General features: G+C 39.9%; 1 pseudogene; it reads left to right on the top strand.

The window, feature by feature from the left end:
- The first annotated feature begins 6,857 nt into the window (after positions 1–6,857).
- On the top strand, positions 6,858–7,509 carry LOC104677959 (annotated as a pseudogene).
- The last annotated feature ends 2,721 nt before the right edge of the window (positions 7,510–10,230 follow it).

The raw sequence follows: 10,230 nt of genomic DNA, 5'->3' as shown, positions 1-10,230 counted from the left end.
AGTGGGAATATGTATTACATCTGCCTGCCAGATGGAATTTGGAGATAACTCCTAGGGTTAACTCCTCTTCCTTGATGTGGCAAATGCAGGACTTGGCAGGCAGAACAACGTTGTACAATTTCTTTAGCTTCTTTCCATGATGCACCATATCTTTTCCTAAGGCCTGAAGCATTAAGAAGGGTAAAAGAATGAAATGTTTGTGCACTAGCAAAAGCTGCGGACCCCAATGCATCCACCCTTTGATTAAGTTTAAAGGGCCAAGGAGGTTAGTATGTACTCTCATATGAGTGATATAGAAAGGTGAATGCCTTTGTTGTAGTGCTTGCTGTAAAGAATGAAATAAAGAATTAAGTTGTTCGTCAGTCACATTTTGAATTAAGGCACATTCAATATTTTGTGTGGTTTGCACTATGTAGGCTGAATCAGAAACAATGTTTACTGGCTGTTTAAAAGTATTTTAACACTGTTATCACAGCCATAAGTTCAGCCCTTTGAGCAGAAGTAAAGTCAGTTTGCAAAACTTGTTGAGGTCCCACAAATGAGGCTTTTCCATTACTAGATCCATCAGTAAAAATAGTAAGGGCCCCTTTAATAGGGGCTTTTTGAGTAATAGAAGGCAATATCCAGGATGTTAATTTTAGAAACTGAAATATCTTAGATTTAGGATAATGATTATCAAGAATGCCAACAAAACCTACCAAATTAACTTGCCATTCTTGGGAATTAACATAGGCTTGTTGAATTTGTTGTTTAGGTAACAGAACTATAATCTGATTTGGATCATATCCCATTAGCTTTGTTGTGTGCAGCTTTGCTTGTCCTACTAGCACAGCAATTTGATCCAGGTACAGAGTGAACGTTTTGGTTGTATTGTGAGGTAGAAAAACCACTCAACCAGATCATCCTGTTGAACTATAACTCCTGTAGGCAAATGCTTAGTAGGAAAAACTAAAAACTGTAATGGTTGCATTGGATTAATCTGTTCTACGTGTGCTTGCTGATATTTTTTCCTCAATTAATTGAAGTTCCTCCAATGCCTCTTTGGACAAGGAATGTTTCTTGTTAAGGTTAGAATCACCTTGTAAGGTAGAAAAGAGGTGAGACATAGCATAGGTAGGAATGCCTAAAGTTGGACAAATCCAATTAATGTCACCTAGTAATTTTTGGAAATCATTTAGGGTTTCTAAGTTATCTTTGAATTTGAATCTTTTGAGGCTTAATAGGATTTTACTCTACCCTCATTCCTAGATATTGAAAAGGAATAGAAGTTTGGATTTCACTGGGGGCTATAATCAACCCTGCCACCTTTACAGCTTTTTCTAACTGTTTGTAGCGCAACATCAATTCTTCCCTAGTTTCAGCTGCACACAGAATATCATCCATGTAATGGCTGATATAACATTTTTTAAACTGTTCTCTAACTGGCTTAATAGCTTTCCTGACATAAGTTTGGCAAATAGTCAGGCTATTTAGCATCCCTTGTGGTAGTACTTTCCAATGGTATCTGTCTGCTGATTCTTTATTATTTATGGTGGGACTAGTAAAAAGCAAATTTTTCAGAATCTTGGGCAGCTAAAGGAATGGTTAAAAAAAAAAAAAAAAAAAAGCAATCCTTTAGATCTATCACTATGAGAGGCCAGTATTTTGGGATCATTGTTGGGGAGGGTAACCCTGGTTGTAGTGCACCCATGGGTTGAATTAAAGCATGAACAGCCCTTATATCTGTTAATATTCTCCATTTCCCTGATGTTTTCTTAATGACAAATACAGGAGAATTCCAAGGGGAGAAAGTAGGTTCTATATGATCCTTTTGCAATTGTTCCTGCACCAGCTCTTTTAAGACCTCCAGTTTTTCCTGTTTCAGTGGCCACTGCTCCACCCAAACTGGTTTGGCAGTTAGCCAAACAAGAAGAATGGGCGCTGGAGGCTCAACAATGGCCGCTTCTAAAAATGACACCCCAATCTGGTCCAATCTGTTTGTCCTTTTAATTCTAAAGGTTCTGATTGGCCATTTTTATCTTTCCCTAGTCCTTTTCCTGGGCAATATACCATATTTATCATCATTTGTCTACTGTTACTACTATATTGATCCATAGGAATAGATATTTCAGCCTCCCATTATTGCAGTGAGTCTCTACCCCATAAATTGAGAGGAATAGGTGTAATGATAGGCTGAATTGTCCCTTCCTGACCATCTGGCCCTTGACATGGTAATACCAAGGAACTTTGAAAAACTTCCGAGGCAGCTCCTACTCCAACAATACCAATGGATGCCTTTTGCTTAGGCCAGTGCCAGGGCAATTGATTTATAGCAATAATAGAGACATCAGCTCCAGTATCTACTAGTCCTTCAAAATATTTTCCCTGAATAGTTACTGTGCGAATAGGTCTTTTGTCAGACACTTGATTAACCCAATATACAGTGTTTCCTGTTGCATTAGTTCTACCAAAGCCTCCTGTTCTCTTCATTGTGCTGCTTCCTAATTTTATGTAAGGTAACAGCAACAACTGAGCAATTCTTTCTCCTGGGGAAGCAGACCATAGCATTGAGGAACTACTTGAATTTCTCTGATATACTCAGAATCAATTATTCCCATATGTAAGTGACACCTTTCAAATTTAGACTAGACTTTCCAAGTAATAGACCAACTGTTCCTGTGGGTAAGGGTCCCCTAACTCCTGTGGGGACCTGTTTTGGTGGCTCCCCAGGAAGTGAGGAGACAGGAATTGTGCTGCAGAGGTCTATAACAGCACTGCCTGCTGTGGCGGGGGACAATTGTTGTACATTTGTAAGGGCAGTGACTGTACTGGGTATGTCTCGGTTTGTTGAGGGGCTCGAGGTGGGCCCCTCTTCCTGTTTTCTGAGAGAGGTTGTCCATCTTTGCTAATTTTAGAATGACACTGACTTGCCTAGTGATGGCCTTTTTTCACAATGGGGGTATACACCAGGACTTTTCTGTTTGTTGGTAGTTCTTGCCTTTTGATTTCCTTTTCTACATTCCTTTTTGTGTGTCCCAGTTGCCCACAATTAAAGCAAGAGCCTAAGAAACAGGGCATATTCTTTCTGACTCTTAATCCAGCCATAGCCTGAGCTAAAAAAGTAGTCTTATGTAAGTTACCCCCAATGCCACCGCAAGCCTTAATATGTTCAGCTAAATGAGCCTTCCTTCTCAGGTGTCTAATAGCAGTTTGACACTCTGTATTAGCATTATCATATGTAAGAAGCTGTATTACAACATCTTGAGCTGTTTTATCAGTTATGGCTTTATACACAGCCTCTTGGAGCCAACCAATAAAATCAATATATGATTCTTTAGGTCCTTGTTGGATAGAACTGAAAGAAGGATATTATTCCCCTGTAACATTTATCCTTTCCTGTGCCTGTAAGTACACAGAGCGCAGCTGAACAATGGCAACATCCTCCATTACTGCTTGATTTTCTAATCAACCCCAATCAGCTCCGACTCCCATTAACTGTTCAAAGGAAACAGGCACAGGTGGTTGTGCTTGTGTCTTTTCCTTTGCCTGAGTTTGAGCTTCATCAGCCCACCAGGTTTTAAACTGCAAGTACTGAGATGAAGTGAGAACAGATTTTGTTAAAGTATCCCAATCATACGGTATTAATCTATTATCGAGAGAAACGATTTTTAATAAAGTTTGCACAAAAGGAGAGTTTGGCCCATATTGACTAATGGCTTGCTTGAATTCCTTTAACAGCTTAAAAGGAAAAGTGGTTCGATTAGCCATATTCTGTCCTTCCTGTTGGATTATAGTTAAGGGAAATTGCCATGCTTCAAGGTCTCCCTAGGGTCTAGCCTTTTGAATAGAATTTTGTATAGCACCACCAATTGCTCCAGATTTTAATGTTACAACTACAGGAGCAGTAAGTTTTGTAGCTAATTCATCTTCTCACCCATTAAGGGGAGAGAGAGGAGGTGGCCTTTCACTTAATTCAGCAGGTAGAGCCGACAGGCTAGTAAAACATACTTTTTTCAGTTTCTCTTTCTTTTCTTTAATTTCCTCTGTTTCCTGTTTATTCCTCACATTCAGAATCTGAAGATAGGTTTTTACACTCATCCTCCTCTTCCCCATCTGAATCTGCCTCATCATCTGTTTGAAATGATTCAAGAGCTGCTTTTATTAGCACGCACATTGACCAAACCAAGACTGGAATTTTTGCTCCATCTTCATATACTTTAAAAAAAATCTCTGCCAATTATCTCCCATTCATTCAACTCCGTAGTCCCTTGTTCCAGGAACTATGGGCAAAACTGCTTTACTGCATTAAAGGGTGACAACAAATTCTGACTACTAACTTTCACTCCTCCTCTTCGTAATAAGTGCCTTAAGAAATTTAAATAAGCAGAATGTCTGCTTTCACTTTGTCCCGTTGTTACCCTGGTTCTTCCAAGTGCTCAGCTTTTCTGCCAAGCTTCTTTTAGACGTCCTTGGGTGTCCTTTGATGATGCATCCTCTGCTTTCACAAGTTCTAGTGTTCCTTCACCGGTGTCTTTATTGCCCCATTTTGGGCTGCCAGCAATGTTGGGGTGATCAGTCCCAACACCAGGTCGTGGGGGCGACAAAGTCCGGCAGAGTCAAAGGATTGAGAAAAAGTTTGAGAAGAAAAGTGGGACCAGGGGGCCATCATGATTATGGAGGCTGCAAAGGCCCTGAGCTCTGGGAGCCCAAGCTATTTATTGTGAATCCAACAAAGAAACAGGTCATGAGAATGTGGGGGTCAAAAGGGCAGGTGCATGATCTACAGCTGCAATGGTTTAGGATTTATATGGAACATCTGCTACTTGAGATAATGGGAATACAATCAATCTAGGAGCCTAGGAGGGTTAGAAGCAAGAAGCCAGCAAGTCTAGACACATTCCAGAGGACATTATGTCAGACATGCAAGCCCTGCCTCGTTTTTTCCCCAACACTCAGCTTTTTCCCAACAAGTAGTGGGAAGTTTCAGAAAACTATGATCTATAAATTCAGTGACCAATAAGGAAACACCTTATTAGAAAATTATCTAAGCTTATACTCTAAGAAAAGTAAATTTATGAATCAGATCATAAAATTGTCAAACTAGCATTGGACTAGGTATATACAGATACATTTTTTTCTGCCTCATAAGTGAGACTAGAATTTAAACCTGAATATCTTATCTAAGAATTTTGCTATATACAATGTCCAAACCATACAATTTTTAATCTGGGATTTGAAAGAGATTGAAATTAAACTCTGCACCTGAACTCAGTGCTGCTTCCCCCTAATTTATTTGCAGTTTTCTGTTATTTGGTGCCTCATGTTAAACCTACTGGGAGAAAGAGGTTCTGAAGCTTTCATATGCTATCCACCTTTGTTTTGTTGTCCTTGCTTTCCTCTTCAAGGCTACTGTGGATATTCTCTATAGCTTGATTTACTTCAAGTGAAAATATTCCCTTTTGTGGAGATAAAGGAGTAAATAAAATGGTATGCAGGTTTATTTGTCGTTGACTTATAACCCCGAAGAATTAGGTTGAATTTGCTTAATCCAGTTCCTCTTTCCTACTATTGAGTTTCCTTCATCATGAGTCAAAACCACTCAACACTCCTCCTTTTTTGCCACCTTTATTGTTTGCAGCCTTTTAGCCTCTTGATTTCCCTGGAGTTTTATAACACTCCCAGAATGCTTTGTCCTATGATCACTCCCATATAAATTATAGGTCTATTTACTGTGTGTTAACTATCTACCTACCAGTGATAACCTCTGAGTTCACCGCTCTTTCATAAACAGGAAGATAAGTCCTCTGAGAACTGCCAAGTCTCCTGTTAGCATGCAACAGTAAAATAGTTACATAATGGAGACCAATGTGCAGAGAAGAGACTAGATAAGGCCAAAAATTGCTTGTTTGACTTGACTTTTACTCAGTTGTCTTTATCTCTCATTCATGACCTTGATATCCTTGGTTCTGCACAGCATCCCAATCTCAGCTTGGAACCTCCCCGTCTCTCACACCCCACCCCTCCCTTACTAGCCTTCCAGCCCACTCACTTGAGTGTACTAGAGCAACTGCTTGACTAGTGTCTTCCAATCAACTGACTTCCACTTTCCACTACAGATTACCTGACTCAGTTCCTCCCTTCTCCCCTTATTCAGCTTAGAACCCATGGCCCTTCATTAGAATCATTCTCCTGATGCTTGATCCCACTATTGGACTCTCCTAGCAATGCTCTAACCCCTAGTTAAACCCCGCTCTCTTCTACTTTGTGTTTGCACCACGAAGCTGAGCATTCCTGAAACAAATCAAAAAACGGCCTCAACCATGCTGATTGAATTCACATACACAAATCTCAAAGGATCATTAAATATTCCCTGGGAGGAAATTTCCCACGATGTTTCCTTTCCCACTGTCTAAAAGAGGCTATATCACACATTGTCCTCTCTCCTCAAACTGTCTATACTCCCTTTCCTTCCCTCACCATCAGCTGACTGCTTTGTCTCCATTGGCATAAACAGAAGCAATCACAAGGAATGCCCTCATCTCCCAGCCACCAAATCAATTAAACTCTCTGTGGATGAATGTCCAGATAGCTCTTGTCCTACTTCTTGCAGCACTGCTACTATACACAGTAGTGTTTGTTTGATGCAAACTCACAGTTTAGTTCTTTCTCCAGCAATAAATATTGATGAGAGGTTACTTATGGAACCTGACAGAACTCACCAAAAGGAAGAAAAATGACTAATTTAAAACATGGAGACTGGTAGTCTCAACGTGAGCAAGCTAGCATGGTGGCCTGCATTGTGGTGGGGCATGGGGTTGCAAGAAGCCCAGGCCAGAGTCTCCAGGCTGGGGGTTGGCCTCTGTTGCTTGCAGTTCTTGAGTCCCTAATTCATTCCTCCAAGGGGGAAGAACAAATCCTCTGAAATTTCAAAAAGGAAGAAAAGTTATGTTAGAAAGGAGAAAAGTACTCCACATTCCAGAGTTCTATTTTGGAAGTATTCTTTGTGTTACTATAGCTAACTCATATGCCAGTGAAAAAACTCAGCCAGTTTCTGGGGATTTGCATCCAGAGATCAGGAAAAGGACTTGGGGCTACTTTTATCCTTAGGAATATTATCAAAGGACAAGGTGTTAAGATTTGCTTTGAACTCTATAATCTTCGAATCCAGGAGATTCAAGTGGTCAAATTAGAGAAATGGCTGGATGATAACTTGCTGTAGTTACGAGATGCCCTTCCTGAATATAGCACTGCTGATGTGAATATGAAGCCAGTAGCACAACAGCCTAGCCAAGAAGTTCCTGTTAATAAGCTGAAAGTGAAAATGAAGCCTCAGCTCTTGTCCAAATACTGGGACTGTCCAAATTTTAATATTTAAGGAATAATATTTGATGTTTGTTTCACCAAGAACAAATGAAAGCAACTTAGAAGTAGAGACAGCTGTGACTTGAATTGGATATGATGAGGGAATATGATATTTCAAAAATTGAAGCTGCAATATGGGATGAAATGGAAGCATCCAGAAAGTCCTGATTCTGAGCATGAATTTGGTTACTTGCAGAAGATATATTGGCTCTAAGAGAACATATTGAGAGACCAATTTAATTTCATTTATAAGAACGCAGTCATTAAATGAACTAAGCATTCATTGTTTCATTAGTATTTTTTTCTAAAATAAAACTTTCACACCAGTTTATTACTCTAAAAAAAAGAATTATACATGCCAAATGGTCCAATATCCATTCCCTTACTGGAGGCACAGTTACAATAGGAGTCAGAGCATCACCAGAATGCTCTTTAATGAGCATGGAATTTGAGCAAGGGGAATAGGTGGAGTGATCTTTTTTAAATTGTGAAATAAATCATAAACACAACAATGTATGATTTACAGAATAATAAAATGGACATTTACGTACCCATTATCAGGTTAAGAAATAGAACATTTAGGCCGGGTGTGGTGGCTTACCCTTGTAATCCCAGTACTTTGGGAGGTCAAGGCAGGCAGATCACTTGAGGTCAGTAGTTCAAAACAAACCTGGCCAACACGGGGAAACCCTGTCTCTACTAAAAATACAAAAATTAGCCGGATGTGGTGGCACATGCCCGTAATCCCAGCTGCTTGGGAGCCTGAGGCAGGAGAATCACTTGAACCTGAGAGAGAGAGAGAGGTTGCAGTGAGCCGAAATTGCACCTCTGCAATCCAGCCTGGGTGACAGAGTGAGACTCAGTCTCAAAAAAAAAAAAAAAAAAAAAAAAAAAAAAAAAAAAAAGAAATATCTGAGAAGGTTAAGAAATAACACTGAATAAGATCTAAAACAAAAAAGGAAAACTATTCCATATTTTGTTTTTCAACTAGCTGTTAAATCAGATAATTTTATTTCCTTTACATGGCAAATGTCAGCTAGGCTGGTCCAGCAGTTGTGAGTTATCAGAACTTATAAACATTAGTGTCACTAAAGTTGGTGTACAACCCTACCCTCCCCCCAGCTAAATTTGACTGGCTTAAAACAAACAAACAAACACAAAAAGTCCATGAAAGCTTTCAAAAATACTTACTTTCAACTGCAAAAGCACATTTTCTGAAATTTCTTTCATGTAACACATGGTGACATTTGCAACGACTGTCTTTGAACAATTTCTGTTGCCTAATAAACAATGTGAGATAGAATTGACAAGATCTTTTTAAAAAAAATAAATGTTGGCTGGGTGCGGTGGCTCACGCCTGTAATTCCAGCATTTTGGGAGGCCGAGGTGGGTGGATCATCTGAGGTCTGGAGTTCGAGACCAGTCTGACCAACATGGAGAAACCCATGCCTACAAAACATACAAAAAAATTAGCCAGGCATGGTAGCGTAAGCCTATAATCCTAGCTACTAGGGAGGCTGAGGCAGGGAAATTGCTTGAACCAGGGAGGTGTAGGTTGCCGTGAGCCAAGATCGTGCCACTGCACTCTAGCCTGGGCATCAGAGCAAGACTCTGTCTCAAAAAAAAAAAAAAAAAGGTTCGGTTAATGGATGGTTTGTTGGGATTTTTCTAATGTCTTGACAATGTCTCAATCCCATTTTGGAACACGGTACATTGACAAAATGTTTGCTTTTTTTTTTTTATATATAAACTAAGTATTTAATTTTTGGTTCCTGTCTTGATGGAGCAAGGTATATTAAAGATTTATCAAAATTTACGCTGATGAACTATGACCTGTGAAGACAGATGTTACATGGACTATAGCACAGAGCATGAGTTAGGAAGACACTTAGGGAAACCTGTGTAGTTCTACAGCCCCGTGGGAGTAGTTCTATGTCTGTTACAATAAGACTATAGTTGCACCAGTAGATTCTTTAAGGAAGAGAGGAGAGTGGGAAGAGGGAAACTGATTTTATGAGCACTTATATGTGTTAGACCTTGTGCTAGCAGGACTACATAAGGATTTTTGCTTGTTCTTCGTTTTATGTCTAGTGACCCCATTCTTCCTTCAGATCTCATCTCAAGTAATTCCTAGTATGTGGAGCTTTCCCAGACTTGACCAAATTCCTACAGCACCATGTACCTCCTATCGTAACATGTATCATAGTTGCAATTTGACATTCATTTGCATGATTATTTTTACCAATATCTATTTCTCCAGTGAACTTGTTGGCTCATAAGGGCAGCCCAAATCAACCAATGGTGATTGGTTTTGCTTCACGTCGTAGCCACAGTACCTGCCACAGTGCTTCTACGTATCCAGAATTTAATAAATATGAAGTGGACAAATGCATGGTTGGAATTTGAGCTTGTAGTCTCATAGACCTACATTTGATTCCTTATGTAGCAAACTGAATAATGAAAGATATCAGGTCTTAATCCTTGGAACCCATAAATGTTACCTAACATGAAAAAAGGGTCTTTGCAGATGTAGATAAGAATTTTGAGATGGTGAGATTATCCTGGTGGGCACTAAATGAAATCACAAGTGTCCTTACAAAAGAGTGGGAGAGGCTGGGAGCAGTGGCTCATACCTGTAATACCAGTACTTTGGGACATCAAGGCAAGTGGATCAGCTGAGGTCAGGAGATCAAGACCAGTCTGGCCAACATGGTGAAACCCTATCTCTATTAAAAATACAAAAATTAGCTGGACATGGTGGTGCATGCCTGTAATCCCAGTTACTTGGGAGGCTGAGGCAGGGGAATTGCTTGAACCTGGGAGGTGGAGGTTGCAGTGAGCTGAGATCGTGCCACTGCACTCCAGCTTGTACAACAGAGAAAGACTCTG

Source organism: Rhinopithecus roxellana, chromosome 2 (assembly GCF_007565055.1).
Source record: "Rhinopithecus roxellana isolate Shanxi Qingling chromosome 2, ASM756505v1, whole genome shotgun sequence".
NCBI lineage: Eukaryota > Metazoa > Chordata > Mammalia > Primates > Cercopithecidae > Rhinopithecus > Rhinopithecus roxellana.
This window is presented reverse-complemented; position numbering and strand designations above follow the sequence as displayed.